The sequence below is a fragment of the Lycorma delicatula genome, chromosome 2, assembly GCF_047948215.1.
Source record: "Lycorma delicatula isolate Av1 chromosome 2, ASM4794821v1, whole genome shotgun sequence".
Lineage (NCBI taxonomy): Eukaryota > Metazoa > Arthropoda > Insecta > Hemiptera > Fulgoridae > Lycorma > Lycorma delicatula.
This window is the reverse complement of record NC_134456.1, coordinates 54,778,433-54,797,950: the sequence shown is the minus strand read 5'-3', so window position 1 is coordinate 54,797,950 and position 19,518 is coordinate 54,778,433. Positions and strand designations below refer to the sequence as shown.

Below are 19,518 nucleotides of genomic sequence, written 5' to 3'. Positions count from 1 at the left end.
AGTGAAAACCGATCACGACGGACGCATTAGATAAGGAGTAGTTTAGAATGAAAGTGATACAGTCAACACTTCGTGTATAAAACATTGACCTGAATGTAACGCAATATAGGGAATTTCTTTTAATGTGTCTTGTGGCAGCACTGTTTCTTTGGTCATTGCTCTGACGTAGATATCCCCACCACGTCAACTACAGTCTACTACAATGAACTGAGTTTACAATCGCGCCATAACCGTGCTCACTATCGACTTATGTGTTGCTTGTGGAATTTCTTATGTATTCAGTGTGAAATTAAGCTAATATATCTGGTGCGTGTTTGGTGATAACGTATCTGTTTATTGTTAATAATTCTACTGTAAGATAACGTAAGTGTAAACATTTTAATTCATGTATATTTAATTTAACTTACATAACCTTTTATAGAATTTATTACCCGACATCGTGTATACAATCAACGACTTCTGCAAAACAACCTGTATCTTGTGCTGTAATTTTCTACTACCCACCGCATCTCACCGTGATGCATTTTTATTAGTTTTTTTAAAAAATAATATAGATTAAAAAACCTACTGTACCTGAATCTGTTTTTAATAAAAAAAAGCACACATTTCAGATTTTTATTTAAAAATATTGTATATTTTATTCAAATTATTGTTTATAAAACGTGAAAATAGCTTAAATTGTGTTTTAAGCAGTTCTTATTTATTTGTTTTATAATGTTAAATTCTGTTGTTAACTTGAATCAATAGTGATATTTTATTGCTATTATTTTATTTTGTGTATATATATATTTAAAAAATAATTATTTTTATTGATTATTTCTCATACTATTTAAAATTTTATTAATTAATTTAAATTATTGTAATATATTTAAGAATATACTTGAAATATATTATTAAAATTTAAAAAAATATTAACCTTTTAAAATTAAGGTTGAAGTATACGTACGTTTACTTAACGGCAACATTTTAAGAATTGTTAAAGATGTCTCGTTAAGATGTTTATATAATTTAAAATCACACTTCAATAATTAATCGGATGAATGTAAAGCCTTTATTTCTATCCCTTATCTAAAGTACTTTGATTTTATAAATGAAAAATATATCATTAAATGTTAGGTTACTCTTATTCGTTCCATTAGTAAATAAAAATATATATGACGTGAGATAACAGTATTGCGTCATACGTAGTAACAAAATCGAATGATTCATTTTTCTGTTAACTGGGATTTTTTTTACAACGCGTTATTTATTTAGATGAAATAGTTACAAATAAATAAATATAATTTTTTTTTTGTATTAAAATTTTTATTTTGTGGGATCCTTAATTGTGGGAGCTGAGCAACACGTTAGTCCCATTTCGTATACAAATGCTTGACATATGTTTTTATCTTTCTTTAATGCTTTAATATAATTTTTTTTTGTTTGTTAATTTTTACCTATAATCATTCGTTTGTTTTAAGTATCACTTTTTTGAAAATATAAAGAATTAAAGTTTATTTTAATAACCGATATATTAAAACGTTTTTAGAAGTAATTAATGATCTTATGTTAAATGTTTTTATCTTCAGAATTAGTTTGTTGAATAAGCATTATCTATATACGTTTTATGGGACTCTTTATAAGATCCATTTTGTTCTGGAAATTTTGAATTTGTTACTTATGAATATATTCGTCCAAATGGATGATGAAATTGTAAAACCCAATTGTTAGAAGCAGGAGAATTTATGAGCAGAATTTTCAAGATTTGAAAACAACAAAATCTGTTTTACATTTTGACTTTGCACGAAAAAATAAGGAACAATATTAAAAGAGTGGTTACGTATTGTAACCCTTAAAATTCGGAAGTTCATAAAAATAAGGTTTTCATAATAGTACGTTCGAGAAATATTCAGTGTATTTTTTAATCGGGTAAACGTTTCTATTATAGTCCTGCCACATCCATGTGACAGGAAGTAAATTTTTTTGTTAGAAATATTTTACGTACTTCTTATATAACGTACATCCGATCGCAACGTAAATTTTATCCATATCACGTTGCTTTTTACGTCTTGTTGTAAACTTTGATAGGGTTTAATAAAATTATCCCGTATTCATATCATGCATTGCGAAAGTAATATGAATACATGTTATAAACAAAAGTATGAATGTACATTTAGGTTATCGATTACAATAACTTACATAAAAAAAAGTATATTATTTTTATTTTTTGTTTTCACGTAAAGCTTTAATATTGTAATTTAGTTCTTTTACATCATGGTTACATCATTGATTTTAATGCTGATTTAATTTTTTGTCATGAACTTAACTTGAAAAGAAATCGATTAGATTAACTTGTTTGGGATATATATATCTTTTTATGTCCTTATTTTTTATTAAGGTTGTTGAATAACTATTATCTAGTATTTTCTATGGGAATCAGGTAGAACTATTATGTTCTGGAAAGTTTAAAATTAGTTTATGAATATTTAGGAATAATATTCATTATTAATTTATGAACATATTCTTCCAAATGCATGAAAAAATTGTAAAACCCATTTGTTAGAAGCAAAAGAATCTATGAGGAGAAATTTTCAGAAATTGAAAACTTAACAAAATTATATTTATTTTTAATATTTGGATGTTTTTCTAGATAATCTCGTGATTCTAACGCAAGAATTCTTTAAAAACGAACCTTAAAATATTCTGTTTTTTATTTAGATATTTTTTTTGGAAAACTTTTATCGTTCGAAAAAATTAACTACCAAAATATGTTTGTGCAAATATGAATTTACATCTATTTACAAGTAACTTTATTAAGTATAAGTAGGTCATATATATATATATATGACATTCAGTTAAAAATGTAGGTTACGTAGCTTTTATTTGTGCGCGCGCACACACGTCTAGTCCCTTCGATTCTTACTACCTTTAGGTCAACCTGTGCCCTATATTTTATTAGGTCATAATATACGTTAAGTATTTTAGAATAGTTTATATAGCTGATGTATTCTCCGTTTTTACTTGTATGTGTTAAATTTAGTGTCTGGCAGTATGTTCACGAACACGCCCAAATTTTCTGGGCGTAGTTACGAGGTATTTCGCGGAAATAGTTCAATCTTTATAATGCTAATTCTTTCGTGGTATTCGGAAATCTAATTAAAAAAAAAAAAAAAAGATGAGTATGGTCACCGATATTATTTCTGATGCCTGATATTTCTTAAGTTTGGTTTTCGGATGAAATCGGTGTTACGGGTAAGGGTACGTTTATTCACTGCAGTTCTAAGGGTACTACGAACATAGATTAGGGGAATTGTAGATTAAGTTAGTAGTTTTGTAGTTAATTAAAATTTTATGTTTGTAGTTTATTGTTAAGTAGTCATTAACGTGATAATTTAAACTGATTGTCGCTGTTTACAGCTACCAACCCATCAGTTCTGTTATCACCGTTTATTGTTATTAAAATGTAGTATCGCGCATCTAATCTGCTTCCTTCATCTACATCTACTTTCAATCATGCGAAGATCCTTCTTAACCTGGTCACTTCCTTTCAATTTTGGACGCACCCAAAGATAAGGTTCTTTCAGTCTTGCCCCCTCCGTATTTCTACTCCCTTAATTTCTACGTGGAATATTGTTCTGTTCTGCTCAATCTTCGATTCTTTTATAATAATTATGTCAGGAACTGTATATAATTTTCTAACAATTCTGTTTTTATTCATATCCTTTTTAGCCACATATCCTTTTTATTCACAGGCCAAAACTTTATCTCAAAAGCTTTCTTTTCTTTTTTAGCCTCCGGAACCATCGGAGTAAGGCATTACTTCAGAGGATGAAGTAATGCCTTACTTCATCCATGAATGAAAATGATATTTATGAATGTAAATGAAGTATGGACTTGTTCAGTTTCAGATTGACCATTCCTTAGACGTCTAGTTAAATTAAACTCAACAACCAAAGAACACTGGTATCGACGATCTTGTATTCAAATCCGTATAAAAGTAACTAACTGCCTTTAGTAGGATTTGAACTATAGAACTCTCGACTTCAAAATCAGCTTATTTGCAGTGACGAGTTCCCCACTAGATCAACCCGGTGGGTTATCTCAAAATCTTAAAATAATAAAATATTTTTTCTTTTTTTTTGACAGGGCCGAAGTTTCAGCAGCATGAAGTAGTCACAATTAAAAATAATAATGATAATAATAATATCGAAGTAAAAGAGAGTTCGCAGCAGATAAACTTTTCAATAAAGAAAAAAATTGTTCTCATCCTTGGACGTGAATTATTTCTATTTGCGTTTTTTTTTCATTTATTAATTTCATGCATTCTTTAATTCTTTCTACATTCCGTTATTCTAAACCTTAATATAATCCTACATTGTTATATCCTACAGGCTATTAAACTTATTGTTTCAGATGTCTTAAGAGCCGAAGCAACACGAGTGTACGTTATCGACGTTGATAACATTATGCGTCGCCTTAATATCAAAATAGTCTAAGGATTTTTTTTCTTTTCAACTGTTTTCCTTAAAAATAAAAAAAATATTGAGGCTTTTCTTTTTTCTTATTAATGTTTAATTTTGTTAATAGTGTAAAAATTAGTTTGTTCTTTTATAATGTGTTATCTTCAAACAATTTTTATTGGCGTCATCAATAATCTCTATTGTAACATCAAAATTCATAACTTAATAATAAAATAATATTAACAAAATATACACTTTTTTTTGGATGGTAAATTAGGTATTGGATTGTAATATTCCTAGGTGCTCACCGTTTTCAACGTTTTAAGTTGTTATTAGGCAGTTTTTATTATAATTTTTATTATTCTGTATTAGGAAGTCTCACAGAAAACCGTTTTTAGCCTTAAGTACGCACATACATTTAATACACTCGAAGACGTTCTTAATGTGAGGAAAAATTGCATAATGGTGATTGAAGGTACAAACATATTAAAATTATTGCACAGATACACAACACTTTATAATTACTAATTAATTACGTTTATCAATTAATAAATACACTTTTAATCATATTATACCATTGTCCGTAACCCTGTTACTGGAGTATCCATTTATTATCAATAACTGAGAAGAGTACGATTTATGATAATTTTCTTCCAATATGTATGCAAGTAAAAAAAAAAGTACCGCTGCTATATGATATGCTTTTTTTTTTGTCTTCAGTCATTTGACTGGTTTGATGCAGCTCTCCAAGATTCCCTATCTAGTGCTATTCGTTTCATTTCAGTATACCCTCTACATCCTACATCCCTAACAATTTGTTTTACATATTCCAAACGTGGCCTGCCTACACAATTTTTTCCTTATACCTGTCCTTCCAATATTAAAGCGATTATTCCAGGATGCCTTAGTATGTCGCCTATAAGTCTGTCTCTTCTTTTTACTATATTTTTCCAAATGCTTCTTTCTTCTTCTATTTGCCGCAATACCTCTTCATTTGTCACTTTATCCACCCATCTGATTTTTAACATTCTCCTATAGCACCACATTTCAAAAGCTTCTAATCTTTTCTTCTCAGACACTCCGATTGTCCACGTTTCACTTCCATATAAAGCGACACTCCAAACATATACTTTTAAAAATCTTTTCCTGTCATTTAAATTAATTTTTGATGTAAACAAATTATATTTCTTACTGAAGGCTCGTTTAGCTTGTGCTATTCGGCATTTTATATCGCTCCTGCTTCGTCCATCTTTAGTAATTCTACTTCCCAAATAACAAAATTCTTCTACCTCCATAATCTTTTCTCCTCCTATTTTCACATTCAGTGGTCCATCTTTGTTATTTCTACTACATTTCATTACTTTTGTTTTGTTCTTGTTTATTTTCATGCGATAGTTCTTGCGTAGGACTTCATCTATGCCGTTCATTGTTTCTTCTAAATCCTTTTTATTCTCGGCTAGAATTACTATATCATCAGCAAATCGTAGCATCTTTATCTTTTCACCTTGTACTCTTACTCCGAGTTACTCTGTTAAATTGTTCTTTAACATCATTAACTGCTAGTTCCATGTAAAGATTAAAAAGTAACGGAGATAGGGAACATCCTTGTCGGACTCCCTTTCTTATTAGGGCTTCTTTCTTATGTTCTTCAATTGTTATTGTTGCTGTTTGGTTCCTGTACATGTTAGCAATTGTTCTTCTATCTCTGTATTTGAACCCTAATTTTTTTTAAATGCTGAACATTTTATTCCAGTCTACGTTATCGAATGCCTTTTCTAGGTCTATAAACGCCAAGTATGTTGGTTTGTTTTTCTTTAATCTTCCTTCTACTATTAATCTGAGGCCTAAAATTGCTTCCCTTGTCTCTATACTTTTCCTGAAACCAAATTGGTCTTCTCCTAACACTTCTTCCACTCTCCTCTCAATTCTTCTGTATAGAATTCTAGTTAAGATTTTTGATGCATGACTAGTTAAACTAATTGTTCTATATTCTTCACATTTATCTGCCCCTGCTTTCTTTGGTATCATAACTATAACACTTTTTTTGAAGTCTGACGGAAATTCCCCTTTTTCATAAATATTACACACCAGTTTGTATAATCTATCAATCGCTTCCTCACCTGCACTGCGCAGTAATTCTACTGGTATTCCGTCTATTCCAGTAGCCTTTCTGCCATTTAAATCTTTTAATGCTCTCTTAAATTCAGATCTCAGTATTATTTCTCCCATTTCATCCTCTTCAACTTCCTCTTCTTCATCTATAACACCATTTTCTAATTCATTTCCTCCGTATAACTCTTCAATATATTCCACCCATCTATCGACTTTACCTTTCGTATTATATATCGGTGTACCATCTTTGTTTAACACATTATTAGATTTTAATTCATGTACCCCAAAATTTTCCTTAACTTTCCTGTATGCTCCGTCTATTTTACCAATGTTCATTTCTCTTTCCACTTCTGAACACTTTTTTTTATTTAATCCACTCTTCTTTCGCCAGTTTGCACTTCCTGTTTATAGCATTTCTTAATTGCCGATAGTTCCTTTTACTTTCTTCATCACTAGCATTCTTATATTTTCTACGTTCATACATCAGCTGCAATATATCGTCTGACACCCAAGGTTTTCTACGTTCTCTTTATTCCGCCTAAGTTCGCTTCTGCTGATTTAAGAATTTTCTTTTTAACATTCACCCATTTTACTTCTACATTTTCTACCTTATCTTTTTTACTCAGACCTCTTGCGATGTCCTCCTTAGAAATCTTCTTTACCTCCTCTTCCTCAAGCTTCTCTAAATTCCACCGATTCATCTGACACCTTTTCTTCAGGTTTTTAAACCCAAATCTACATTTCATTATCACCAAATTATGGTCGCTATCAATGTCTGCTCCAGGGTAAGTTTTGCAGTCAACGAGTTTATTTCTAAATCTTTGCTTAACCATGGTATAATCTATCTGATACCTTGCAGTATCGCCTGGCTTTTTCCAAGTGTATATTCTTCTTTTATGATTTTTAAATTGGGTGTTGGCAATTACTAAATTATACTTCGTGCAAAACTCTATAAGTCGGTCCCCTCTTTCATTCCTTTTGCCCAGCCCGTATTCACCCACTATATTTCGTTCCTTGCCTTTTTCAATGCTTGCATTCCAATCTCCAACTATTATTAAATTTTCATCTCCTTTTACGTGTTTAATTGCTTCATCAATCTCTTCGTATACACACTCTACCTCATCATCATCATTGGCGCTTGTAGGCATATAGACGTTAACAATCGTTGTCGGTTTAGGTTTTGATTTTATCCTTATTACAATGATTCTATCGCTAAGCGTTTTGAAATACTCTACTCTCTTCCCTATCTTCATTATGAAACCTACTCCTGCCTGCCCATTATTTGAAGCTGAGTTAATTATTCTAAAATCACCTGACCAAAAGTCGCCTTCCTCTTCCCACCGAACCTCACTAATTCCTACTACATCCACATTTATCCTATCCATTTCCCTTTTTAAATTTTCTAGCCTACCAACCTTTTTTAAACTTCTAATATTCCACGCTCCGACTCGTAGAATGTTATTTTTAAATTTTCTGGTGACCCCTTCCTTAGTAGTCCCCACCCGGAGATCCGAACGGGGGACTAGTTTACCTCCGGAATATTTTACCAAGGAAGGCGCCTCCATCATTGCTATATGAAAATGCAGAGAGCCACATTTTCTTCGAAAAAAAGCAGCTGTAGTTTTCCATTGCTTTCAGCTGCGCAGTACTCAGAGGACTGAGTGATGTTGATATGGCCGTTTAAATCATTCTGACTCACGCCACTAACAAGTACTGAAAGAGCTGCTACCCTCTTTCAGGAATCATTCCGTAGTCTGGCTCTCAACAGATACCTCTGCGATATGGTTGCACCTTCGGTCCAGCTACTCTATATCCCTGAGCACTCAAGCCCTCTCACCAACGGCAAGGTCTCATGATTCATAGAGGAGTGATATGCTTATATAGTTATTTTTTTGCCAAGTTTTAATTTCTTAACCAATTTACTTGCAGTATTTTTCTTTTCTTATTGAATCCGTATGCGTATTTTATTTAAACATGTCCTTGATTTTTTTTTTATTTGCGCAGAAACTAATTTATGTAAAGAAATTAATATTTATTTCGTTTTAATGCTTTAAAATTTCTGTATAATCATTTTAAACAGCCCTTATTTGCATCAGTTTCATTTTCTGCACTTATTACATAAGCTTTATTAACGTTTACGTCAAGTACAGTTCCTTTTATCAATTTTTTCCATAATTGTTTGGGCTTAATAAACTTTGAATCGATAACAGTGCCTGTTTTGGATTTTTTAAATTCGTTATTCATTTGTAAATTTTTAAACCTAAAGTTAAAAATTAAAGCAGACGTGTAGTCGAATGATTATTGGATTTCCTTGTGGTATCATCGATACGCAGTCCAATATTCAATAAAAACCTGTCACTTATATCACGTGTATTCATCATCTGATCTTGCAGAATCTATTTTGTGAGGTCTAGTTTTAAAATTATTCTATGATGTTGATAAATTCTCGAACTTTTGTTATTGATTAAAAAATTAACTTAATCATTCTGTAATGAATTCGATTTCACAAACTAAAACGTAATATTTGAATTATATTTCGTTTACGTAGTCCAGCTTCCATGTTTTTATATTATTATTGTTCAGTATTTCGGTCAACGGTTTATAGGATAATTCCACGCTACACAGTTCGAGAGGGTTGGGTTGAGTTTTTCATTTCTGAAGCATGAAAGCCTAGCTTTGTTTGTAGTATAACCTTAGGGTATAAAGGATAAGTAATCACTGGTATTGGTAGTATATACTTCAGTCGATACTCAAAACAGTTGATTACTTTTCTGCTGCCCTCATCCTATATAAAGATATATATTTCGAGGAATTGTCAGTGGATTGGCATTCAGAACTTGGAAAAGGCGTGAACGTTTTGGCTATGAGCAGGTTTGTTTGTATTTTTCGATATATCTGTGAGTCTTTGTCATTGTTCGCCCCTATTTCTTAACCTTAATCCATTCTTTCTCAGGTTATTCTGTCAGTTTTGCCTGGACTACCGTTAGATCTGTTTGAAATATTTGGGATTATATTTTTTCTGCGGTTCTGCCTTTTAACCGATTTGTGGGATTCTGTTTCACATCGTGATACCTGGAATAAGCAGTATCTGAACGCTTGTCTGGTAAAACTGGACCTCCTAATTCGTCGTATAATACAATACAATGAATGCATCGTTCGTCATGAACATTGTAGAATGATTTTTAAAAAATTTTAAATTAATTTTGATGCGACTATAAAGTACCGTACTTTCATGTTTTTTTTTTGTTTTTTTTTTTGCCTTGTATTAAAGACGATTCTGAAACAGTGAAATTGTTGATGGTTTTTGAATTAAGTAATTACGATTTATTGGAACTGTTCTCTTTCTTGCAAAAACTGCTGGTTTTCCCATCATTTATGTTGACGTAATCTGTATCTCATTAATTATTAATGATATATTTTTATCGTTATTAAATAGCGGGAATTTTTATTATTAGGCTGTTATTCATGTTTTATCATACGTTTAATGCCAAATACCGTTATGATTTGATTAAGTAACGACCTATGAAATAGTTAATTATTTTTCTTGCAAATTGTTATCTGTTGACCGATAAAGGTATGCATATGTATACTTATTAATGTTTAGCAGATTCCATTATGTCTAGTGACGTAAATGGATCGTTGATATTTCGGCCAGTGGCCTCAAAAATGATGTGAACTTGTTAATTATTTGTTGGAATTTTCGGAACGAATTTTACTGTCATGTCTGCTGTATACATTAATTATTTACATTTGTAAAAGAAGTATGACATGTGATACTATAATAGTTTTTGAAACGCTAAGTTGAATTTGTATCAGTTTTAATGTTATAATCGACCAGTCTTTTTAGATTTTTAAAAGTTGACCTGTTTCTGAATTTTGATTTTATTTACTTTTATGTAGGTAATTCATTTTTTATACCACAGGACTTTTTGCGTAGGTATATTTTTATACAATTGGAAATGTTTCCGAAGCAAACATCTTATCGCTTAAACTTAGATAAATTTTTACAAATGTTTCGAATTTTCACAAAAAGTTTAAATAACTAAATACTTTGTTGTTTGTAACAAATAATTAAACGTACAAAATTTAATAATATTTCACTTAATTTGTTAAATCTTAACATGTATATATAGTCTTAATAAAAATTCTGTAGCTACAACCATATAACTTTCGGATTTTCCCCCAAAAAATTGTTAAACCATATTTAAAAAATTTTTAATTTTCAGCAACTTCAAAGTGCGATCTGAACGATAAGAAAAGAAGATAAGAGAGATAGGTATTATACCTAAGACTTATGTTTAGGGAAAAATTAACATGCAACAGCACCCAAATAATTTAGGGTACTGATACCTTGAAATATTATTTACAAATCTTTATATTATAGAATCATCGTGTAAATGTTATTTGAATCGATAAAACACTTCATTCATGTCTTTTTATATTAAACCTGATTATTAAAATTAATGATGAATTTACAGTAAAACTGTTGTAAAGGCACAGGTGTAGCTATCGACATATCAAAAACAAAATTCCTGGATATAAAGTTATGTCAGCCAATTTGTTTTTTTAAACTTTCTTTGAACCGTATTCTACGCCTACATTTTTACAGTATCCTAAAAAATTATCCGGGAATCACCATGTTTCAAAAAATAAAAAAACGAAGATTTTTCTTTACAAATATGATTATTAAGCGATTTATTAAACGCGTTAAGTTATTTAACATGATTTATTAAACACGATTAACTAGTTATCAGAAATAGTGAAATTTTGTTTTCATATTACGAATAATGCGCAAATGATAACAGAATTGATAAATATAGATTTTATTTATTTTTAGACGTAATAGAAACATCAATATTCTGAGGAATAAACGTGCTAACGTAAGAAAATGGTTATTGTAAGAAATTTCAGTAAAGTTTATAATTTTAATATACATGCTACGGATAAATACAATAAAAATACCAGTTCAGACTAGCCGATCCATTTCACAAAATCGCATTAAAAACATCATACCACATGAGACAATACATAAAGTGACATGAATCATCAGCCTACATTTAGTTTTCCAAAAATATTTTATATTCTGGATGAATTATTCGTTTATATACCGCTTCGTTTCTTAGTTGATATGGAATTAGAAAAATGATCACAACCATGGTTGCCAGGTGTCCCGATTTCGGCGGGATTCCCGAAATGTAATCACCAATTCCCGATTGTGCACATCTAAATAGTGCTCAATCGCACACTAAATAGTTTTTTCGAGAAAAAAATTTGTTTTCATAGTTCATATTTTAAAAAGATCTAGTTTTACTTTAACTTAAACAACTAAAATGTATATTTTAATCCAATTTCAACTTGTATTATTATTATTATTGAAAAAGACTTCAAATTGAATTACTGATTATTTTAATAATAATAATAATAATAATAATAATAAAATTATAATTTGTTTTTTCCTGAAATCCCGATTTATCATTTCGAAAACTGACAACTCTGATATTGCAACCATTTTGGAGCGTAAAAGAGCCTTTTCAATCTTAAAAATAATATTCCCGGATTTAATTTTGCAATTCTTAAAAGGAAGTTGTCAGTAGATATACATTAAATTATATAGTTCGTCACGTTGATTGAAGGATTTTTAGTAAATTCCTCTTAGAAAAAAAATTTCGGAAAAATCACCGAGTATATAAATTTATTGGATAAAAAATATTTTCCGTACTGTTTTTTAAAAGATTAGTAGTCTACATTAAAAGGTAATTTAAAAAATGAAGCTGGTTTGTTAGATTGTGATACACAGATGATTTGCTTATCCCTTGCTACAAACTTTGCTGTTCTTAAACCAGCATTTTGTCCTCAGTGAGACGAATTTCCTTCTTTAAACAGTCAAACTGTAGAAAGCTCTTGTACACTTTAACACAATATATAACTTAAAGAATAAGCTTAAAAAATATATTTGTTAGGTTTAAAAAGCGGATAAACTTAAAATTTATACCTTGTATCTATTGTGTATGTGGTGGTGACTGACAAAAATCTTTCTATTCGCTAAATTAGGTAAATATGCTTCCTGTTCATGTGTATTAATGACTAGTGATATTTGGTAGGGAAGTGGGCGTGCGTCTATTCTCCTTCATTCGCAGTTTTGAAAATATTTTGTCAGATTTTTGACCTTGCTTAATTCTTGGAAAATAATTTCTGGACTAAGGATTTTTTTTGAACCTAGGTTTGTTAACCAACATTTACTTATATAATTCATTATCTCTATGTTTATGTTATTATTATTATTTTTTAATTGAAAGCTATTAATTTCCTTGTTATGTTTAAAAATTAATTTGGTGCTGATATACTGTGTAACATTGGAATATTATTTACGAATATTGTATTATAGAATTACTTAATTCTTAGAAATTTATTTATTTAAAAATGATTTTCATAGAAGGTTAAATTATTATTAACCTCTATATATTTTAAATGTTATATGTATTATTTTGTTATTTACTTTTGCCTCTAGGTTACACGTCTTGAAAGTACGTTCGGTAAGTGTAACGTGTAAGATTTTTTAAAAAGCGTTTTCTATTGACGTATTGAATTGTAGCTTAGCTAAATTCTTTGTTAAAAGCGATGTGGAAAGGTACTTATAATTATTTTTTACAGTTTGTTTTTTTTATAATTAATTAAATTTATCGTGGAACATTATTTTTAATTTTATTACTTTTCCTGGATGTATCCATCTGTTATTCTATTGCTACCGAATTTTAAATAAAAATTTTACTGGCGTAGATTATTAATGTTTTATTTAATGTAATATTATTTTTATTATCTTTAGCGGGTAATATCACGCCTATATTTTTATTTAACATCACGGCATAAACATATAAATATTACTATATAAAGTAATCAATCATTAATAGATACAACGCGTTTATAATTTTATTTATCTCCTTTCTGTATTCCAGGAACCAGTTGGGTAGGGTCATTATAATTCCGGTAGATTTTTATCGCTCATAACTTAATATTTCTTGTCATATAACTGAATTTTAAGTTAAGGCTTGCGTTGAATATTGTCCCGGTTTTTGTATTTATATTCATCAGCCTGAAGGTGTATCCATCGCCACTATCAGCTACATTTAAAGATAAGAAAGCACTAAAGAAGTATCTTTGTTTAATAATTAATGATATTAATTCCTCAGGATTAGTAATTAATATTAGTACTTCTACGTGTTTATTAAAATCAGCGGACAGCTAGAAATGTGACCGAGGAAAGTATGCTTATTAATGTGTTCGTGTCTGGAATAGATTTTATATTTGCAAGTTGAGCAATTTTTTTTTGTTTCATACATAATGGATCAAATTACGCGTAATCTTAATTTTGACATTTAGCTTACAAGAACGATGAAACGATCGCGTATCGAAACTTAAATTTAAAATACTCATCCTTCCCTCTTGACAAAGAAATAAAATTATAAAACTAGCATTATTGTTCCTGAGCTTTAATGAACTTAGTTTCAAATTTTTTTAACACCTTTCTATTGTAGTAAAAGTTAAAATCCATCATAACTTTTTTTTTAAAAGAAAGTTAATAAAATTATTTTTGGGCTATATAATGGACTCTTAAACAAACGTTTAACACTTCGCGGATGGATCTCCTTGGCGAAATGGTAGCGTTTCGGCCTTTCATCTGGGGTTACCAGGTTCGAATCCGGCATGAGATTTTACTTAGGCTACAAAATCCCATTTCCGTATTTCCTTGTCCAACCTTCTGTGGTGAATTTATTAAGAAGAAAAAATTACTTTTTAATTCCCAGAAAAATTTGGAAATTTATTCAAATTTGGATAGCGCTAATTAAAAAAAAAATTAAAACGAAAGGTGGACATTTGAAACGTTATAAAAGAATTGATAAAAATTTGATTTTTGTGGTCAAATTATTATTTTATTATTTTTTTTCATAAACTATAAAACAGATTCGAGTAAACATTTCATTATGTTTAACTCTCTTTGAGAGAGGATTTCTCAATATTACTCCTTTTTGATCAGTTTTTTCTCTTAAAATTAATCCCCGAAAACTCTTGAAATCACATGAGAGTAGATTCCTCATGTATATATATATATGAATACATATGAAAGTACGCGAAATTTTATAACAAGAATATTTCATATGAATTCATGGGATCTCGATATTATTTGTTGCATAATTCGAGGAATTCATTTCTCTCGATATTATTATTTCTTGCTGATACAAGCGGGAAACTAAAAGTAAAATGTATAATCTTTTTTAATGAATATTTCAATGGAACTGTTTCCTAGAGCAGTCACTTCATAGGAAATTCAGAATTCAGTCATATCTCTTGGTAATTACTCCGAAACCCGCTAAAGTTTACTTGGTTACCGGATAATGTGAGATTTCACATATAGGTATTTATAAAATTGACTTTTTTTCATTTTTTCTTTTTTTAGAAATTGTATGCAATCTCATGTATTTTTGCTCTATTAAACGTTACAGGTATGATTGAATATAGTATACGTATACAAGTTTTTAATATTGAATGAATTCTTATTTTACTAGTACATTTTTGTTGTTAAGTTCATTTAATGGTACTATCTCAGGATTGAGCAACCAAAAACTTGGTAAAAACAGTATTTTTTTAAGTTAACGTCATTGAACTGTTTATTCTAGAACCAGTTATGTAATGAGTAATTTTACAGACTAACGAGCGTAACTTAAAACTGATGTTTATTAAGAATTTAATTCTGCATTCTTTAAAAAATTTTTTATCTAAATCGGTTGAGAGATGGACAAAAAAGTAAAATTATTTGTGAGCTATCATGTTGACAAAACGAGTAAATTGCAGTATCGTCGAATTATATAGGATAATCTTATTTAATAACTGTTTATAATATTACCGATATAAACTAGATTCTTGTACTGTAGATTACTGTATTAACTTGCTGACATTGACATTGACATTTTAATAATTGGCCATTGTAATGATACGAATGAGTGTAACTGAAATAAATTAGGTATATTTAGGTTACGTAGTCTGTAATACTTATACAAAATGACAGGAACTAGTGAATTACCAGCACGCAACTGTTGTATTAGATTACCGAAACGATTATTCGTGTATAAAAATCTTTATTTACACGTAATAAAAATAAAGTATAACAATAAATAACGATAATTATTATACGATAAAATTAATTATGAATACCTTATAACAATTAATTGTAAAGTAATAATTTAGACGTTATTATTGTTAAGCGTGATATCACAGTAACAATCGTTACGTCTAATTCCATAAATATTTTAAAATTAGATAAAATTTTCAGGATTTAAACATGAGACATTTGCTCAGTTTTACAGTTTTGTGACTACCGCACTGGGGATTTAAAAATTTTCGCAAAAGAGGTGGTTTATGCGATTATATAATCTTTCTACATTTATATTAAAAAAATTAGTATTTTTTTTCACATATGGACCTATTCTCTGATAAAATCGCATCTGAGCTCCTTCTTCTTTCTTTTCCTGTTTAGCCTCCGGTAACTACCGTTTAGATAATACTTCAGAGGATGAATGAGGATGATATGTATGAGTGTAAATGAAGTGTTGTCTTGTACATTCTCAGTTCGACCATTCCTGAGATGTGTGGTTAATTGAAACCCAACCACCAAAGAACACCGGTATCCACGATCTAGTATCCAAGTCCGTGTAAAAATAACTGTCTTTACTAGGACTTGAACGTTGGAACTCTCGACTTCCAAATCAGCTGATTTGGGAAGAGCATTTGGTGCTCCTACATATGGTTAAAAAACACAAAAATCTTATTGTTGCGAACATGTTAATGACGTACTTGAAAGAAATAAATGGAAAAAATAGCAGACTTTTGCCGGGAATAGAATTCGAGATCGATCTATAGAAGTCACCTTGTCTACCACAATAATTGTTAATGAACTTAATTCATTTACAAGGGCAGGTGATTACCTTATAACGGAATTTATTGATGGCACTTTGCAGGGTGGTAGGACAAGGGAGGGGTCCCCATTTTAAATCCAAAAAAGGTAGTAAGTAGCTTTCAACTTGGCTCCATTTTGGACTAAATTTCATTTAAAGATTTTCGAGTAGTTAATGTCGCTTATTTGTATATTTGCAAACACATCAGCACGAGTTGCCGGTTAAGGAGCGATTCAGTCTTATAATCAAGAGGTCTCGGGTTCAAGTAACCGGGGTTTTTTAACTTTAAAAAAAAATATTTATATTATAATTTAAATGTATTTTACATTATCGCTAATAATTATTTTTATTAAATAGTATTTATAAGAATTTGTAAGAAAAATGTTTGAATTTCATGTTTGCCGATTATTTTATTAAATTATGACATTCTTTAACCTTAGACTTTTATGAATATGTAGTAATAGGGGTTACACGGGAAATGAAGAATGAAGATATCAGTAGTAATAAATATACATCAATATTTTTTGTAATTAAATCAATAATAATTATGGTTAATCATTTTTTCTACAAATAAAATAAACGAACATTAAATTTATAGTGACTTTTTTTCCTGATTCTTATATAATAAAAACTGATCTATACAATAACATGGACAGAATAAGAAAAACTGTTCACTGCAAGAAAATTAAGGAAAGATAGAAAAGAAGATAATGGCGTGTAAATCACTTCGAAATAAATAAAACCTTTGCGCTGATATAAACGTATGAAAAGGTAAAATGAAATAAAAACAGGGCTATGGCTGTAAATATACAAATAGGAACCACTCGATAAACTCCATTTTTAAATGGAGTTTAATGAAGTGAACTTAGTTGGAAGGTGTCATTTGGATTTAAAATAAGGATCTCTCTCCGACCTCCCTGTAAAAGGGCATCCCCCTTTGTAAACTCTTCAAACCACCTTGTGAAAAAAATAAACCTCTTTGTAAGCTTACCGCCTGCCCTTGTTGGTCGTGAAAAAAAATTAATAAGTATGTGTTAGGTGTCATTACTGTAACAGTTATATAGGTGACGAGACAAAGTCCTTCCTAATAAATTGCTCAGCCATTCCCAAGAATAACAAGCATCCTGTGCTAATCTTTACTAAGATCAATAATGGATGAAATATGTTTTGGTTTTTTTCTTCAAGTAGAAGAATATATTATTGCAAATCGGCATACAAACCCGATTAAAATTCATTACGTTAATATTTAATCCTAAAATTGATAGCCATACTTTTTTTATAAAATACATTGTTAGAGAAACTGTTGAGTAGTCTTATTTCTACCTCAGATATTTTGCATACATCTCAATCTAAAAAATATTGAACGATTGTATAAAACAACTCGTGTTGATTTTTTCCACAGAAAAGGATTAATATAATCCCGTACAATATAGTTTCCTGCAGAAAGGATTATATTAATTCTTTTCTGTGGGAAACTATACATTATACACTGGTTCCATTTTTCGAATACATTTGTAATCAGAAAAAGCTTTTTATTTATTTATATAAAAAAGTTGCACGTAACTTTTATTAACTTTCTTATAAATTAAAGAAAATTGCCAATAAAAATAATAATTATATTTTATATGTGAATGGTTGTACAGATAGTATGTGCGTTTTACTTATTGTGTTGTATGCATATAAAAATTTTTGAGCGTTGCATCGAAATTATCTCTTTTGTACTTTGAATACAGTATATTCGGTCATTTGATTTTCTTCATTAATCTAAGCAATAAAAATTACGTTATCTTATCAGTTTTTTTATTTCTGTAATTTTTTTTAAGCCTGTAATAATTGTGATTTTTATTCGTGCTTTAAAATAATTTTGTTCTATTTTTCTTTCCTTTGAATTAGATAAAGGTTACGTAATAGTATTTTATATATTATTACAATAAATATTTTCTTCACACGATAATTTTTATTGACGTATTTAATTTGGTTAGCCCTTGAGGAAGGCTATACCTTATGACGTTTTATTTATTTATTTGGTATTTTTACGTACTATTTTTATTCTTAATTTTTCTTACAAGGTCATCCATTTTATAAATTCAACATAACTTCATCCATAACCAGAAAATATTTAATTTATTAAACACGATGCTTCAATTAAAAATCTATTTTTTAAACTTTTTAAAAACGCACAATATTTTTATAAAACTGAATTTTTCATTTTAATTGTCCAGTTATTTAAAAGTTGGAATAATGAAAAAAAAAAACAAAAAAAAACGTTAAAATATTGTATAAATTAATTTTTATTGCTAGTTAAAGTAATCTGATATTCTATTACACCATCAAAAGGTGTTTATGCTTTGTCAATGAAAACTACCTGCCAAATAAGCATTCTTCTTTTTTGCTTTTTTTTATCCTAAAGCAGGTTCGCTGCATATCCATTTCAGCTCTTCCATTTCTCTCTGTTTATTGCTTTTTTAAATTGGTTGTATCCTCCATATTTTATGTAATCCATAAGTTTAATTGTTTTCCTTTTTTATTTCCGTGATCTTTTATTCTTAGTCTTATATTTCCGTGATTTTACTTTCTCTTAATGATCTGGATGTCTGGTATATTTGTCTTTATTCACTTTTCATACAACATCCTGATTTGTTATTTTGTCCTTAGGTTTTATCTTTATTTTTTCAATGTCTACATTTCAAAAACTTCAATTCTGTCTTTCCTTTATTCTCGTTGGATACTTTTTGTACTCGTACTTACTGTACTTTTTGTATTTGTAGGCGGTTCAGAAACAGTACTTTAAATTTTTATCCATGGCGTTGTAAGTTACTCTTTTTGTGAAAAGGATGTTTTTGAGATATGATATATATTTTTATATTACAATGTCTTCCTTTTAAGTATTTGCTGTAAAAAATATGTTGTTCAGATTATTTTTTCTGGAGATATCTGACTATAATAAATTAGGTCAAAGGTTACTGCTGTAATAAATCATGAAACAGAAAAAAGTCAGATGAAAAGTGATTTATATGTAC

General features: G+C 29.4%; 1 protein-coding gene across 1 annotated transcript in view; it reads left to right on the top strand.

Annotated features, from left to right (window-relative positions):
- The first annotated feature begins 228 nt into the window (after nt 1-228).
- The window catches only part of LOC142318813 (growth factor receptor-bound protein 14-like), a 292,838-nt gene continuing 273,548 nt past the window's right edge, over nt 229-19,518 (top strand). The window contains exon 1 of the mRNA XM_075355321.1: nt 229-363. The gene's annotated coding sequence lies outside the window, so the exon portion shown is untranslated. The remainder of the gene's footprint in view (nt 364-19,518) is intronic.